The following is a 17,192-nucleotide window of genomic DNA, read 5'->3' on the forward strand; positions in this document are numbered from 1 at the left end:
TACGTTTCAGGTCATTGTAATCACGTTGTTTTCACCTGGCAGTGATCCTTAACGACTTTGTTCATCGCCAGGTGCAATCAACCTGAAGGATATTTTTGACAGATAATCATGGAGACTCATTTCTGACTCATAACTAAAGTTATCAAATTTCATGCGACTCTTACTTAGTAATATGTTGCATGAATGGTCCAGTTATGTCAGTTAAAAGTAAAATATCTATAGTTCCTCTGCATTCGTCCCGCACCTTATACAAGTATAGAGATCTTACAATATATACACCTATCTTCCTGTCCCTCTGTCCCTCTTTGTTTTTCACTTTTACCAATTTTTGCCTATTTAGCTTCAGACATCAACTCCTCCCCTACCCTGCATAGGGCACTGTTCCCATCAACAGGTGTGTGTGTGTGTGTGTGTGTGTGTGTGTGTGTGTGTGTGTGTGTGTGTGTGTGTGTGTGTGTGTGTGTGTGTGTGTGTGTGTGTTGCACGTCCTCCAAACCTTGTCAAAAACTACAGAGATCCTAACATTTCCGCCTTTCTTCCTATTACTCCTTTCCGGTTTTCCCCTTCACTGCAACACACATTTTGCTGTTTTTCTCTCTAAGAATGACACTCCACACGTACAGATAAGTTTATTTATTTATTTTTTTATTTTTTTACATTCTCTAGAAACACATCAAACAAGTCTGGAGGAATTTTCACACTACTTTTACTGCTCTCTCTCTCTCTCTCTCTCTCTCTCTCTCTCTGTTACTCCAGTTGTACACATGTTTCCCTATCTCTCTCCATTAATGAAACCCCTCTCCTGCTAACAGTAGTTTTTTTTTTTTTTTTAATAACAGAACAGAGGAAGGAAAAACAAATGAATAAAAATTATAATACATTCACCAGATTACAGGTGTCCTCCATTCATTAAAAATCTGTACAAGTTGGATTTGAACAGCCGTAAGTTGAAGTTTGGGGGAACCACTCTCGGGAAGCAAGTTCCAAAGAGGTGCAGTTTTGGGAATAAAAGAATTCTGTTAGGCAGAAGTTCTGCAATATGGCAGTGTGACAGTCCAGTCATGAGGGCGACCAGATGCTTTTGTAGTGCGGGGGAAGGTTATGGGTTCAGATCAATTTTTTTCATTGCACTCTCTCGATATGCTTTCAAAAATCCTCCCATCTCTCTCTGTCTCCCCTCACATAACAGTTCTGCTCTCTCCAGTAACTCTACCCGTACGGTTTAGATTTATAGATATATCTAAATATTTATTTTTGTACGCATTTACCACCGTCAACAATTGTAAAGATACGAACTCCTCATACCATTTCCAGCCATTGTCTATCGCCCATAACTTTTCCTTAAACTGTTACCCATATTTTGTAAGTCTTCTCTTCTCGTTATCCAACTGCCTTATCTTCTATGCACAGGCAGCATCGGTATTTTTCTTGCACTCTCTTGAAATCATGTTAAAATTACTGCAGGAATACTCGCTGTCTTTTTCTTTTTTTTCTTTCTTTTCTTTTTCTTTTTTCTTTTTTTTTGCTACTTGTCCTATTTTGTCCCCTCACGTTAACCAGTATTTCGCCAATCATTACTTTGGTCTCTGTTCAGGAATTTGTTTCTTTGCCGTAAAGCACCCTCATCTGTGTGTGGCTCAAACACACCTCGCCACCGCAGGTTTAAAAGATGTGGGTACGATCTCCAAACAGATAAGGATGCTTTATGGTACGATGTTATTCAACGTACCGTTAATATATAAGTAACTTGTCAACCATCGTGACCGGAAGAGCATAAATGCACTACCATCCACGCTGTTATAGGTCGGGATGCGTGGAACTGAAAAGAAAAACGTCACAATTACATGATAGCCACACATCCTTTAGACCCGCCGTGGCGAGGTGTGTTCCAGCCTCATACAGATGAAGGTGCTATACGGTTCGATGTTATTCAACCTGTTGTTCATACATAAACAACGGTTTCTTTGGACTACCTTTAAAGCATTAAAAAAAAAAAAAAAAACAGAATCTGACATCAGTTCCCCGTCCCTGTCTGTCTGTTTGTCTGTCTGTTTCTATCTGTCTGTCTGTCTGTCTGTCTGTCTGTCTGTCTCTGTCTCTCTCTCTCTCTCTCTCTCTCTCTCTCTCTAACCCCTCATATCATGCTTTTCGTCTTTTCCCGTTTACCCCAGTTCCCTCCCCATGTTTGTAGACACCGTCACTATATCTTTTACACTCACCTAAAACAGTCAAAAGTGTAGAAATCCTTACACTGTTCCCTCTGTTCTCCTACTACTTCTCATCCTTTGTCCCATGGCTATTACCGCTATTCCCCCACTCTTTTCTGTCCATTAACTCGGACCCTCTCCTACTCTGTGGACGTTTCAGATCAATAGTTGCTTAACAATCCCACAAAACTGTGTCAAGATGTTGCAGGGATCCTTTCCTGTCTTCCACCTTTCTCCCGACGACCCATTCGCCTGTTTCCCCTTCACTGTTACCCATATTTTGCCATTTTCCTCTCGCCCCATGCCCCCACACTCCCTCCCTCCATGAAGCACTCTCCATTAACTCTAACTCTGTCGTGCTCCGGGTACGTTTCAGGTCAGTAATTCCTTTGACACTTTTTGCACTCCTTGCAAAACAATGAGATATCATGCTAGAGTAGTAGCAGCAGTTATGTAGCCCCAGATTTGTCTGAATGTAAAGCCACTGGGACACAAGATGAAGTTTTAATTAACCCATCATCTTCCTTTCGGAAGAATAGGGAGGTAGCTGTGAGATAATTATAAAACCAGTCACCTTCACTACCCAAATACATTGATGCCACCACGTGAAGGCGTCTCTCTCCAGGCCTGTGGTAAGCTAATCAGGGAGTCAGGTGGGTAGGGATTTTGGTGCACTGATCCTGTACCCATGTGCTGGAGAAGAATGCCTTGTAGTAATGGCACTGATATAACTGGGGGTTCCACTGCGTAGTATACAAGCGTCCGTCAGTTCCCTCACTATCCTCAGGAAGAAGAATGTTAAGCTGTAGAGGGGTATCAGTTTCAACCAACAGTCCACTGGGTTCACGTTAAGATGAACCTGGCGTTGCCTCTGCTACTTTTTACCAGTTGCGGTAGCAAAGCTGGTACTATTTTCAGTGTGTGTGTGTGTGTGTGTGTGTGTGTGTGTGTGTGTGTGTGTGTGTGTGTGTGTGTGTGTGTGTGTGTGTGTTAGCACTATGATTTCGCAGCCATTTAAGTCATGGCCTTAAAATTCTACATGAGTGTAATAGGGGGAAAAAAAGCGATCACTAATTCGAAATTGGTGAAAGTAGGTCAAGGTCTGTGTGTCTGCTACCGAGATAACTTCGCAACCGCTCAAGATATCATCACAGAATTTTACAGGTGTGTAGTAGGGATGAAACTCTCCAACGAGTATTGTTTTCACTTTGTGTGTGCGTCTGTTAGCATGATAGATTCGCAACCGCTCAAGATAATATCACAAAATTTTATACGTATGTAGTAGAGATGAAAATCTCCTATGATTTTAAAATTGGTGAAAGTAGGTCAAGGTCTGTGTGTCTGTTATCCCGATAACTTCGCAACCACTCAAGATACATCACAAAATTTTACAGGTGAGTAGTAGGGCTGACAGTCTCCTACGAGTTCGAAATTGGTGAAAGTAGGCCAAGGTCAAGGTCATACTCTGAGCCGCGCTAGATATGTATCTGCTCGTGGCTGGTGTGATTCCCCCCTTGGGGGGCCTCTAGTTTTTTCCAGCCACGAGAGCAAAGCTGGCGTTTTCATTTTGTGTGTGTGTGTGTGTGTGTGTGTGTGTGTGTGTGTGTGTGTGTGTGTGTGTGTGTGTGTGTGTGTGTGTGTGTTAGCATGATAACCTCACAACAGCTCAAGATATCATAACAAAATTTTACAGGTGTGTAATAGGGGAAAAAAAAGTGAACACGAATTCGAAATTGTTTAAAGTAGGTCAAGGTCTGTCTGTCTGTTACCACGAGAACTTCGCAACAGCTCGAAATATCACCACAAAATTTTACAGGTGTGTAGTAGGGATGAAAAGCTCCCACAAGTATTGTTTTCAGTTTCTTTGTCTGTCTGTGTGTCTGTTAGCACGATAACTTCGGAACCACTAGATATCATCACAAAATTTTACGGTTGAGTAGTAGGAAAGAAAATCTCCTACGAGTTCGAAATTAGTGAAAGCAGTTCAAGGTCAAGGTCATATTCGAACCGAGCTAGATATGTATCGGTTCGAGGTTAGTGTGATTCCCCCCTTGGCGGGGGTCTTTTTTTATGCAAGGAAAAAGGAACCAAAGGCTAGACCCCCGAAAGCCTGTTTTCTCCAAGAAAAATTATAAACAAGATGATAGAGAGCCAAATTCAAGATCCGTCCATTTCGAGATGCCTGGACACTGTTAAAAAAACTGGAGGTCATAGGTAGTAGAAAATGCAGACAGAAGAAAGTTCCAGATTTGACCGGTTGCATACATGAAGGTATGGAAGTAACGGTTACTGTAACTCTTGCATTAGGGAGTTAGACAGGAAAGGGATGAGAGTTTGCAGCTAGATGCGCCAGCTGTAGTGGTGGAGGGATGCAAACAGACAGTTCAGAGGAGCAGTGACTACTGAAGTGGCAAGAGAAAAAAGATAAAGATGCAACAGTGCGGCGAAAAGACAGAGGTTGAAGGGAACCAGTAAGAGGAGGAGAGTTAATAAGACGAAAATCCTTTGCCTCCATCTTGCTGAAAAAACCTGTATGTGGGGAACCTCCTCACGCATGAGAGTTGTAGTAGTAGTAGTAGTAGTAGTAGTAGAAGTAGTAGTAGTTAGTAGTAGTAGAAGTAGTAGTAGTTAGTAGTAGTAGAAGTAGTAGTAGTAGTAGTAGTAGTAGTAGTAGTAGTAGTAGTAGAAGTAGTAGTAGTTAGTAGTAGTAGTAGTTAGTAGTAGTAGTAGTAGTTAGTAGTAGTAGCAGTAGTAGTAGTAGTAGTAGTAGTAGTAGTAGTAGTAGTAGTAGCAGCAGCCCTGAGCTTCAATAATGTGATTCAGTTACAGGCCCTGGCTATACCATCTTCCCAAATCCCCTTTTACTCTAATTTGATCAATCATTTCATACGTGTTCTTAAATTAATACTATTCTTTCGTTTCATCGACTATTTCTTTCCTATTCATAGTTCATAATCTTTTCTGCTAACTCGGACTCCCTCACTTTTCAATAGCATATAACTTTTCCACCACCTCATATGCTCCTAACAGCTCTCCTTACCACTCCATCATCGATTTTATCATCTTTGTCATCTTTATCTTAACCATAATAATTAAAAGATGGGTGGGAAGAAGGCAGAAACAGGAAGGAGAAACCACAAAAGGAAAGCAATCATTAGTATGCCAGTTGACGTGGTCCATACATTCACTGACTTCGAGCCCTAATTATACCTTTCGTCGTCGTCTCTCTCTCTCTCTCTCTCTCTCTCTCTCTCTCTCTCTCTCTCTCTCTTCTCCTCCGCATAGTTATCTTTCTTCCTGTTTTCTTCGCCTTTTTAACAACCCACTGATGTATTTTAAAACATATTCTTGCTCTTTCCATAGCATAATCTGTAGTCATATCACGGGATATTTTTCGAATGGAGGACTTAGGTAGGCTACAGACTCTATGCAATCCTTCCATACTAGAGCTGGGTAAATTCTGTTATTAAATTCATAGGGAGATTACACGAACAAGAAAGTAATCCAACTGTCTGAGTTAATGTCTCATATGGAGGATTAGTCGTCCTATTCCTGCCTTGCTATATTTTTCTTTTTCATTCTTGTTCTTTGTCTCCTGGTATCTTTACTTCTCCATTTTTTAACTTCTTCTCTGCAAGCACCCTTCTCTCCTTTTTTCATACTTTACTTTTTCTTTGCATCTCCTCATTGTACGAATAACTCTTTCCATGTGCTTTTTCATTTTCTTTGAGATTTTATTAACCTTCTTACTAAATCGTCTGCCATTAATGTTGTCCATTCTCTGCCTTGTTTTCGCACTTTCTCATCATTATCTCCATGTAGCTCTATCCGTCGTCCTTAGTATTTTCGTCGGCTTTATCCTGCCTTGATTCACTGCTCGTTTACAAACTGGAGAAAGAGACACCGATGTGGGACTTAGTGTGTATTGACGTTTCGCCTCCTGGCTTCCTCTGAATACAGTTGCTGAATATACACCACATTTCCTGAACATACAGCAGGAGGCAGTGGAGGTGTGAGGGGGCGAGGTAATGGCTGGGGGTGGTAGTGGGCAGTTAGGGTAAGGAAGGTGAGGTCCCAGGCACAAGAACGGAGAGAAAAAAAAAGAAACAAGGGACAGGTGAAATGGGAAGCCCTTAGGGAAAGGGAAGGAATGCTGGGTATGGAAACAGGAGTCACAGGGGAAAAGGGATTGCCGATCCCAGCACAGATGTGTGTGTGTGTGTAATTCACCGGGTCGGTCAGGATCACTTGATGGTCGTGACTGTCAGCTTTTACCCTCCCGGAAGGGAGCTGAGAGCTCATATAGTCCGATCTAAGGGCAAGGCTGTGACCTTCACACACGCACACACCCGTCCCCTTGCTCAAGGGGGACAGTAACCACTCACTTCGTCAGTGAAACTTTTCGCAACCTGAGCGAGGCGCGAACTCCCGTCCACCAGTTGGCAAGCAAGAACGTTACCACTGCACCAGCGAGCGGTGTGTGTGTGTGTGTGTGTGTGTGTGTGTGTGTGTGTGTGTGTGTGTGCGCGAGAGCGCAAGTGTTGTATAGGTGGGTAAGAAGCTGGGTGAAGAGAGGGGAGGGGGATGGATGGGAAGGCAGGAGGGGTGATGTTTTGAGTTTAGAGGGGATAGTGTGAGGAAGATTTCCTATATATTTGGCCATAGAATTCGATGGGTGATACGATCAGCTGTTCTGTTCAGTGGTATTGGAACATGCTACAACAGCTGCCTCAAGACATTTGAGTCTTTGTAAGTCTGCTTCCTTGTAGAAAATTTTTGCATTTTCCTATTTCATTTTATGACCTGTATTTAATCTGCATTTTTGGTACTGTACCGGCTCATTGCATATTTGTGTTCTTTCTTCTCTCTTCCAAATCACGCCCTGTTTCACCTATGTGGACCTTATCACATACTGTACATGGAATGGAGTAAACACCTGTCTCGGCTATGTTGCTGGTTCGTACCTTGTGTCTGACCAGACCATCCACTGACTAAGATGTCGTAAAAGCTACCTCAGTTCCTGAATTCCTTAAAGAAGGGACAATATTGTTGCTCGTATTGTTATTGGGCAGGATTACGGGTGTCACATCACTGGATTTCTCAGCCGTTGCCCGTTCCCTGATAGCCCTGGCATGTTTTATGGCACTGAATAGCACGTTTTTGGATACTTCAGTTTAGAATATGTGCTAGTATGTACTGGATTTCCTCTTTCAAATGATCTTCACTGCAAATCCTCAAGGTTGTAAGGTAGAACCTTGTTAATACACTCCTCTTTATTCTAACGTTATGGCTGAAATAATAGTGAATAAGGTCATTCTTATTTGTGGCTTTCCTATACACTTTAAATGCCAACTTACTGCCGGTCCTAATGAGCAGGGCATCCAGGAAGGGCAAGCAACTGTCAGCTTCTTCTTCAGATGAATGTTGAATTGATTGCTCCACTTCATTAAGTCTGTCCCGCAGATTGTCTATGTGAAACGTCTGGGTGCAATGACCAAGATGTCGTCGACATACCGCAGCCACGTGACGGTGTTCGGGATGAACAGTTTGTAGGGACCAGACTCGAGCGATTCCATGAAGAGGTTAGCTAACACAGCACTCAATGGTGACCCCGTAGCCATTCCAAAACTTTGCTTGTAGAATGTGTCATGAAACCTAAAGTAATTAAGGTTTATGCACATTTCGACCAATTTCAGGAAATCGTTGTTCGGTACGGGGAGGTCAATTTCATTATCACTTATTATTTCATGCAGTAGGAGTATTACTTCATCTGTGCGCACTTTTGTGAAGAGGGATTTCACATCAAGACTGGCATGTTTCTTGTTTTTGACGTTAATGTCTTATTTTCATCTTAAGGTCACCAGGGTGTTTAAGATGTGCTCTGCTTATTGTTCCAAGTTTAGCATAAGGCATTTTGGCCAGTCTTCCAGCCAGTTGGTGTGGTGCACTGCCGATTCCCGAAGTGATTGGTAGCATGGAAATGTCAGTCTTGTGTAATTTAGGGAGACCCTCCATCATGGAAGGCCGTGGTTTGTTGCATATGAGGTGAAGCAACTTTTTGCCCTTCTCTGTCTTCCCTAGTATTTTTCTGCACTGTTTGTTAATATACAGTGATGCCTTTTCAACCTCTGCTTCTTCTATGATGGCCATTGATGCCTTTTCAACCTCTGCTTCTTCTATGATGGTGTAAGTGTCTCTGTCCGCTAGACGTTCACCCATTATATCGATGTGTGCACTGTTGTCCATGACTCCTCCTCCTCCCTTATCTGATGATGAAATCCTGATGTTTTTCTCCTCATCTAAGTCCTTCAGGGCTTTCCTTACCTAGCCTTCCTTCCCTTTCCCTAAGGATTTCCCGCTTCACCTGTCCCTTGTTTCATTTCTTTCTCTCCGTCCTTGTGCCGTGATCTGTAATCCCTTTCCCCTGGGACCTCACCTTCCTTACCCTACCTGCCCTCCTACCACCCCCAGCCAATACCTCACCCCCGTCACACCCCGACTACCTTCTGCTACATATACGGGAAATGTGGTGTATATTCTGCAATTGTATTCTGAGGAAGTCGGGAGGCGAAACGTCAATACACACTAAGTCCCACATCGGTGTTTCTTCATCTTGCCTATTCGTCTTGCCTTCGTCTTTTCTATCCTTATCTCATTCTAGTAGTTCAGTTACTCTTCTAGGAGCTGCCTAGCATGGGCCAACCGGCCTACTGCAGTTATCCTCTCTTCTTATGTTCTTATGTAATAAGCTTTCCACTCCCTTTCTCTACGTGGCTCTCATTTTTCCTTTCCAGTTCCCTCCTATGGCTTTTACTTAACTTTCTTTTCAGTCTTCCTCCAAACTCTTATCTGCAAACCCCTCTCATCCTCTCCCTACCTTCCTCATGCTACCTTTTTTCCTTCCTGTTTCCTTGCTGTAACGCCTGTTTTGTTAAATCCCTCAATCTTCTTTCCTATTTTCGTCACTTTATTAGCTCGTTAGTTGGCTGACTTCGTTCTCCTTCGACCTTCTTCATATTTCACTTTTTCTTTCTATTTACTTTTTCTTTCGCCTTAAAATCAACTCTTTAGTTTTTTTTTTTTTACTACAATACATGGTATGCTTCCTACCTGCACCCTTCTTATTCCAGCAATTTGCATCAGCGACATACGAAAGGATACTGAGGTGTGACGTGCAGAATAAATCGCCAAGAAAGTGGTGCTGTGAATAGTGTGGCTGTGTCCTCGCTTCCCCGGGAGTGTTGCAGGGGAGTGAAACGGATGTACAGGACTTTGTGGACGTCGCCATAGCAGGAGGGGGGCGGGTTGCTGGCGCGTGGAAGGGGGAATGGTGGGTATGGTGGTAATATTGTGGTGGTGATGGTGATAAATATGTGGTTTATGGTGATAAATATGTGGTTTATGGTGATAATAGTAATGACGTGGAGTTGGTGTTGCTAATATTCATTGTGGGAGTGATGGTGATGGTGGTAGTGGTGGTGGTGATGGCGATGGAAGCGGTGGCGGTGGTGTTGGTGGTATTCACTGTTTGGGTGGTGACGGTGATGCTGGTGGTATTATTCGTGGGGGTGATGGTCATGATGATGATGGTGGAGGTGCTGGGCGTGATGGTGCTATTTGTGTTATTCATTGCTGGGGTGGCGGTGATAACTATGATGATGGGTATTATGGTGATGTTGGTTGAATTGTTAATGGGGGTGATGGTGATAATGGCAATGAAGGTGATGATGCTGATGGTAGTTTTCATTATGGAGGTGACGGTGGTGATGATAATGATTGTGATGGTGACGTTTGTGATGGTGACGTTTGCAGTATTCATCGCGGTAGTGATGATTACTGGTGATGGTGGTATTGGTGGTATTTATTGCTGGGATGATGGTAATAGTGATGGTTGCAGTGGTGATAGTATTATAGGGATGGATCCAAGTTGTTGATAGTGATAGTACTCTTAGTGGTGATGGTGGTTTGTGTCGTGATGGTAATGATGTTGGTGACGCTGAAGGTGAGGGTAGTGATGAAGGTAATGATGGTGCTGAGGGTGAGGGTAGTGACGATATTCATGAAGATGGTAATGGGAATGCTGGTGGTGATGGTGGAAATGGGAGGAAATGTGAAATTAGTGGTGGTAGTGGTGGTGGTTAGATGGGGACAGTGTTCGTGATGATGTTAATGATGGCGATAATGACGGAAACGTTGGTGGTTAATGTGAGGGAGGGGAATATGGTGGTGGTGGTGGCGATAGTGATAACCTCCTGCAGCATATGGTTTTACAGGTGATCGCCCTGGCATGAAGACTGACGAGGAGTGCAAGGGTGCCTGACAACTCTTTAACCCTTTTAATACTAGGCAGCCTTCTGTATTTTGCTAACACCAAACTATTTTGTCTGGTGGTGACGGGATAGAAAAATATGTCCATTAACTATTCACTACCGAGACGTCTATTGTATTGCCTTGTTCCATCCGACAAAGGTATTATCTAGAAATGAATCGATCAGAAGCAACGGTCATTATCACCATGCATCCTGTGACGAAGCTCTTATTCTGGTTACCGCCATATGCTGCTGAAAAAGGACGCATGGATATTAATGGGTGACTTCGCTGCCTGGTTATACAGTCATCCTTCAATCCCCTTCCCATCCCCTGAAAAGAGGATGTTGGATGAGGGCAACTTCAGCCTGCAGTCCACCGGGTTCACTTTTCATATGGGCTAGCTTTGAAGCTGTTACTACTACTATTACTAGTACTGCAACTACTACTACTACTATAACTACTACTATTCCTACAGTGTTACTACACTACAAATGGTCTATATCCAAATCCTAATAAAAGTGTCGGACGATGGTACGCTCAACATATCTCTTCTTTCTTTAAAGGGTGAACTCCATTGATGTCGGAATAGATTAAAGTGAATTGGAAGAAGATAGTGTGTTTGTATGGATAGCTGTGGGCTTATAGATGACCAGTTTATGTGTAATTAATATGCAGAAAATAATTTAGCCTTGATTTTTAAAAGAGCTGGGGAAATTAGATATCTGACGGAAGCACGTGAAGTTACGGGGAGAGATAGACAGACAAATGAGAATGCGAATGAGTGTTGTGGTGCTGATGCGAGTGACAGCATTAGAGGAACACAAAGAAGGTTGGCAATGTGGAGAGAATTGAGAATGAGACACTAACTAAGAGAGCATGATTGAGATGGAGGGCGGGAAGGGGGAGGGGGAGGCCGAGGACGAGATGAAGGGATAGGATGGAGAAGAATGTGAGGGACAGGGGTATACTGTATGTTGGAGAGACGATAGCCATACGGCAGTGAACAGGGTGACGTGGAGGCCAGATGGAGGCGATTCCTTTGTGGCCGCCCCTAACGGAATTAATGCGTCTGGAGGTAAAAAGACAGACAGTCAGGTAGACAGATAGATAGGCAAACTGACCGATAGATAGATAGATAGGTAAATGGAATTTTAGTCTTAACTCTTACGAGAGATGACGGGACATATATTCTTTTCTACTGTAATTTCGTGTAATAGTCCCTTCTTTCCACCGGAATACTGCCTGTCGTCCTTTAAACTTGTTGGTTACGGGGTCAATGTGGCGCCGTGAAGCAGAATGTGCCCTGTTGATGCGAGGCTGTGTAATTGGTGCACTGTGTATAGGTTGTGTAGATATCCCTCTGAAACACACACACACACACACACACACACACACACACACACACACACACACACACACACACACACACACACACACACAGAGCTCATTTCATACACCAATACCACTGACATACACATATCTTGTCAGCAGATGGCATTGTGAATGAGAACAGCGAGTGTAGTCCATGCATACACTCACTGTCCCTTCTCATAGATCTCACTTGGTAGTTGTTAGTTTCAATGGAAGAGAAGAAGTGTGGCAGTGTAATGTTGATGTGTGGTGGTTGTGTCTGCCAATGTAGCGGTGTTGGCGGCAGGGAGTGAACAAGTTACGGTCAGCGTCCTGAATTATATCCTGATCGACAAAAAATTAATGATCATTTGCAGTTTTAGCTGGTGTGGCAAAAATATTACAGTCAGTCGTAAATGTTTTCCAAGTCTATAATTAAGTAAGCTGGATTTTTATTCGTCAGAAATTTGATTATATTTTTAAAACGTGTGACTAATTTGGACGTCAGTGTCTATAGGTTGCTTTTTTTTTTCTTTTCTGGTAATTCTGCTGATAGTTCTTCTGTTTTGTGTCTCCTATTTTCCTATTTCTGATCCTATCCAGCTCATTTATAATGGTGGGAATAACGTTTTCATAATGATGGTGGTGGTGGTGGTGGTGGTGGAGGTGGTGGTGTTGGCGGTGTAAACCTTATAATAATATTCTCTGGTTGTAATTTAAATACTCCTTGTCCACTTTTATCTCTCCCGCTTCCTGTTTATTATCCCCTTCCTACTTATCCTTTGTACAATCCTTTTCATTTCGGTTCCAATACACTTCATCCTGCTCTTTCAGTTAAGCTTGCTCTTCATTTCACTCATCGTCTCAGTCTTTTACTTCTTTTTATTTTGGTTCCGATTCACTTGAGCTTATCTCTTACATTCACGTTGCTGTTCATTTCATTCTTCGCCTCTCTCATTCATGCCATGTCCTTTGCTTTCCGCCTCATTTGAGTCTTGGCTCTTATTCCTCTTCACTCAGCATCATCCCTACACCTTCATTCTTACTGGTCAATTTCAAGAGTTCTCTCATAGTCCTTCCCTGTCATTCGCTTACACTTTTAGCCACTCCAAGCCTCTATCCTTATTTCGCTTACTGTTCTTTGTGGAATCGCCTAGTTTTTCTTTCCTCATTCTCCTCCAGTTTCAGTCCACTTCATAATTTCTTTCCTCTCTCCCATTTCCATTTCTTACCGTCCATACTCATTGTTATAAATATCGCCCGCCTTTATCAAGGCGGAGCGATAATGTTTTTGCCCTCATCTGTTTGTCAGTCGGTGTATGTGTGTGTGTGTGTGTGTGTGTGTGTGTGTGTGTGTGTGTGTGTGTGTGTGTGTGTGTGTGTGTGTGTGTGTTCCCAGTACTGTATATCTCATGAACGGCTTGCGCTATCAACATGAAGCCTTCAGGGTATCAAGATATGGCCAAAATCTTGGACAAGTTCGAAAATGGGCACTCGGGGTCAAGGTCAGGGTCACCAAAATGGCTGCCAAGTACCAACTAGGTTTTATCGGCCGCCTTTAGCACCATTATACCTCATGAACGGCTTGAGCTGTCAACATGAAACCTTCAGGGTATCAAGATTTGGCCAAAATCTTCCCCCCCTCCCGCCACCCTGTCCCCTCGGAGGGATCACGGGGCGGCGCCCCCCAGGTAGTCGGGGGATGCAATTATCCGGCCCGGGCACGCTTGTAACTTGGCCAACAGCATATTCTGGCGGGTGATCAGCATCCGGCTTCCTAAAACTTTCCTTTCATTTTCACCTGTACTTGGAAGCTACTGCACCCCTTCCATTTTATCACATTTTTTCTTCGCTTCTTTGTCCCAGTCCTTTTGTACTCCCAATCTCCCTCCATCAGCTTCGTCCCTTTTCCATCCAGAGCTCCTCTCTCACGCACTACCAACCTCTCCCTTTCAAGAATACCCTGTTTTTTTTCATTACAACCCCCTTACAGCTAACGACACCTCGCTTTGGCGAGGCGAGGGGAACAATATGGAGGTTCACAGCACAGGGAGGCCCTTCAGGGACGGTTCCTTGCCTGCAGTTGATGGGACTGCTCAGCCTGACATTTTAGGGTTGATCAACAACAACAACAACAACAAACAGGCTCTTTCTCTACCTTCCACTGCTTGCCTCCTCCTCCTACTCCCACTCCCCAACTATCCTTTTATTTCTAGCCTTTTCATTTCCCTCAGTAATATTTTCTCCCATTCATTGCCTCTTCCTCTCACTCGTAGCCTCTCGCTTACACTCCGTAGGTCCCCATCTCTCTTAAGTCGTCTTCTTTCGCTTCCAGCTCCTGGTCCCTCTCCCTCTTCCTCGTAAACTGTACTTTTTCTCTGTCTCTTCTGCTGCCTTCCCCTCTCTCTTCCCTTCACTCCCAACCCTTCCTCTCAATGCCAACCACTCCATTTCTCTCAGCCCTCCCTCTCACTCTCTCCCCTTACACCCATCCCCTCACTTTTGCCCACACTCCACTTCCCCCAACAACAGGCAACTCTACGTGTACACTTGCTGGAGGTGGAGAGAGAGTTAAAGTAGAGTTACGAGAGTTTCCGAGAGATAGTGTGCTGCTGCTGTTGCTGTTGTTGTTGCCACTGGGCCTTGTGTACTGATCGTTGGCCCAGCACTCGTGGGGACCGTACCGTTAAGTTTTTTTTACCATGGAGATCTACTGTAAGGTTTCCTGCTACAGGAGTAAAACGTGAAGTTCTGCTGCTGATGAGTCGTGTATGTTGAGGTTTTATTTCCGCAGAGGCGTAGGGTTCTTCAGAGGCTGTGTAGTCTGGGATCCTGTTGCCCCGGACATATAGGAATCTTTAGAGGTACTGCACGTGGGATTATGTTGCCATGGAGACGTAAGGATGTTTAGCGTTTCTTGTCATGGAGGCGTAAGGATGTTCAGAGATATCGTACAGTGAGGTTCTGTTATCATGGAAACGTAAGTTTGTATAGGTTCCGTAGCCATGGAAACCGGGAGGTTTAAGTTGTTTTGCCATGAAAACGTTGGGATGATCGAGGGTACCAGAGTGTGGGGTGTCGTTGCCGTGGAGACGAGGGCATGTTTGGGGTTTGTTGCCATGAAATCGTGCGAATGTTGAGGCTCTGTTGCCATGAAGACGTATCAATGTTTAGACTGTTTCCATGAGTGTTAGGGGTACCGCAGTGTGCAGTGTTGTATGAATATAATGTAAAGGCCCACTCACACTGAAATTGGAGTCGACATATTCTGCTGAAAATTGTCTCATAGTATTTGTCAAGATGAAAATTAGAAAAATACCCTCGTGTTTGTATGCTGTGTTTTCGGCATGCTTCTCTCATGGTAGGACATAATGTACGTGTCAGCAAGATAAAGTGAGCTGCATTGTGATCCAGTAAAAAGAGATGTTCTTTTCTATTTACCACTCCGACTTTCTCGAGCGGACAACTTACCTCACACTATCCGAGGGAGGATTGGTGTTGTTGATTTAATGCTATTCAGGGACTAGGACTGGTCACTGTTGCGTTGTATGTCTGTCCAACCTACAGCTACCGCAAATTGACTTAGGACCTCCCCCCACAAGGTATTAAAAAGCACAGAAATCATAGTATATCACAATGATTGTTCATGAAATGTCATTGATTAATATGAAATCATGTTTCCCTTGTTTTTCAGGACCAGTTGGATGCATTTTGGCATGGAATCACTTATATCTCAAAAGTAATCTAGGGACATTTCTTTGCACCAAACATTTGTCAGTTCATTCTTGAGGTTGTCCACATTGGGTGTCTTCTTCTCTGCCATGATTTTCTTCATCTTTGCCCAGCAGTTTTCTATCGGACTAACAGTACTTTGCATTCATTTCCAACAACACTACTATCGCGGCCGGTTCCACCACCACCATTAATTGCCTCCTTTTCATTTCTGGCAATATTATTTCTGTATCCACATTTACCACTTCTGCGTCCACTTTTCTTATGCGGAAACATCTCTTGGAGCGCCACTGTTTCTCAAACACTCAGGTTTTGGGGACGTGGTGTTTCCCTTCCTTAAACTTTAGCGAAGCCCCATATAACGTCCCAGATGATTCAGCCCCTAAATATCTCGCGTTTTCTATAACCTGACGAAGATCCGTAACGCCTTTCACCCCACTGATTGCAAGCAAAGTCAGAATGCAGGGTCAGTTTAACTAATAACCAAAGAGACTCGTTCGTACCACATAACTAAAAGTTGTAGAATTTTTTAACCACGACATGGTAAAGTTGTGGGAGTGGTCTAGTTCGGACAGATGAAAACAAATTAAATATAGTGTTTTTGTGTTTGCTTATGTCAGTGACTGCCAAAATAAATTGATCGGGTATAACAGCTGAACCTTGTAGAGCGACGGTCACTGGGAAGAAAATACAACCAACAGTGATTGGCGGCAGATTTGTAGGGCGACGGTCACTTTTTGAAACGTGCGCAAATACAAGATAGATGCGGGACCAACTGGGGCTTCGTTAACGTGAAACACGATAAATAATGGACTTTAGAGTAGAACATTTTGTATGTGAAAATCCTTAGGGAGGTACAGAGAATCATAATTTGTGGCTTGATGAGTGGGTAGCATCTTACCTGTGAAAATCCTTCGACGTGACTGACTGACCAGGCCTCTCCAGGGGTTTCTTAAAATAACATTGAATTCACTGATAGCGAAGCCATACCGAACTGAAGCCCCTTAGAGGGATAATCCAGCATACTGACTGGTGGCAGAACCTTACAGAGCGACGATCACATAGAGTAAAAATATGGTCTATAGATCTTTAAAAAAAATTGGGGCGGATTTTCTTCTTTGCGTTTATTTTGAGTATTTTAGTGTCATAAAAAGACAGTACTTTGGCTCTCCACATTTTCCATCGCATGGTACAAAATTCTAGTACTAATCTCTTATTATTCCTCAGCATACAAGGTGGAGAGGCTGGAAATTCTACATCTATTAAACGTAACATAGTCGTGAGGGCAGAGCAGCTGGCAAGTGTCAGAGCACAAAACTAATTAACGGCTGAAGGCGAGAGAGGAAGGTATAATGACGAGAGTGACTGAGGGGAAAGAATAAGAGTAGAACTGAGAAGCAGAGTGGTGCGTGTAGGGTTGAGGAACCGAAGAATACTTGCACAAAAGCAGAAACAGGGGTGATAGGAAGTGCAGCGTAGGAAAAATAGGAATGGCTACGGGAGAGATAGTAAGCCTGGAAGAGCGACAGATAAAGTAAGATATATGGCAGAAAAATGTGATGAATCCAATGGTGAGGATAAGATAAAAAGGAA

The sequence above is a fragment of the Coenobita brevimanus genome, chromosome 28 (assembly GCF_032717465.1).
Source record: "Coenobita brevimanus isolate Jiangsu-jjx chromosome 28, ASM3271746v2, whole genome shotgun sequence".
In the NCBI taxonomy this organism is placed as follows: domain Eukaryota; kingdom Metazoa; phylum Arthropoda; class Malacostraca; order Decapoda; family Coenobitidae; genus Coenobita; species Coenobita brevimanus.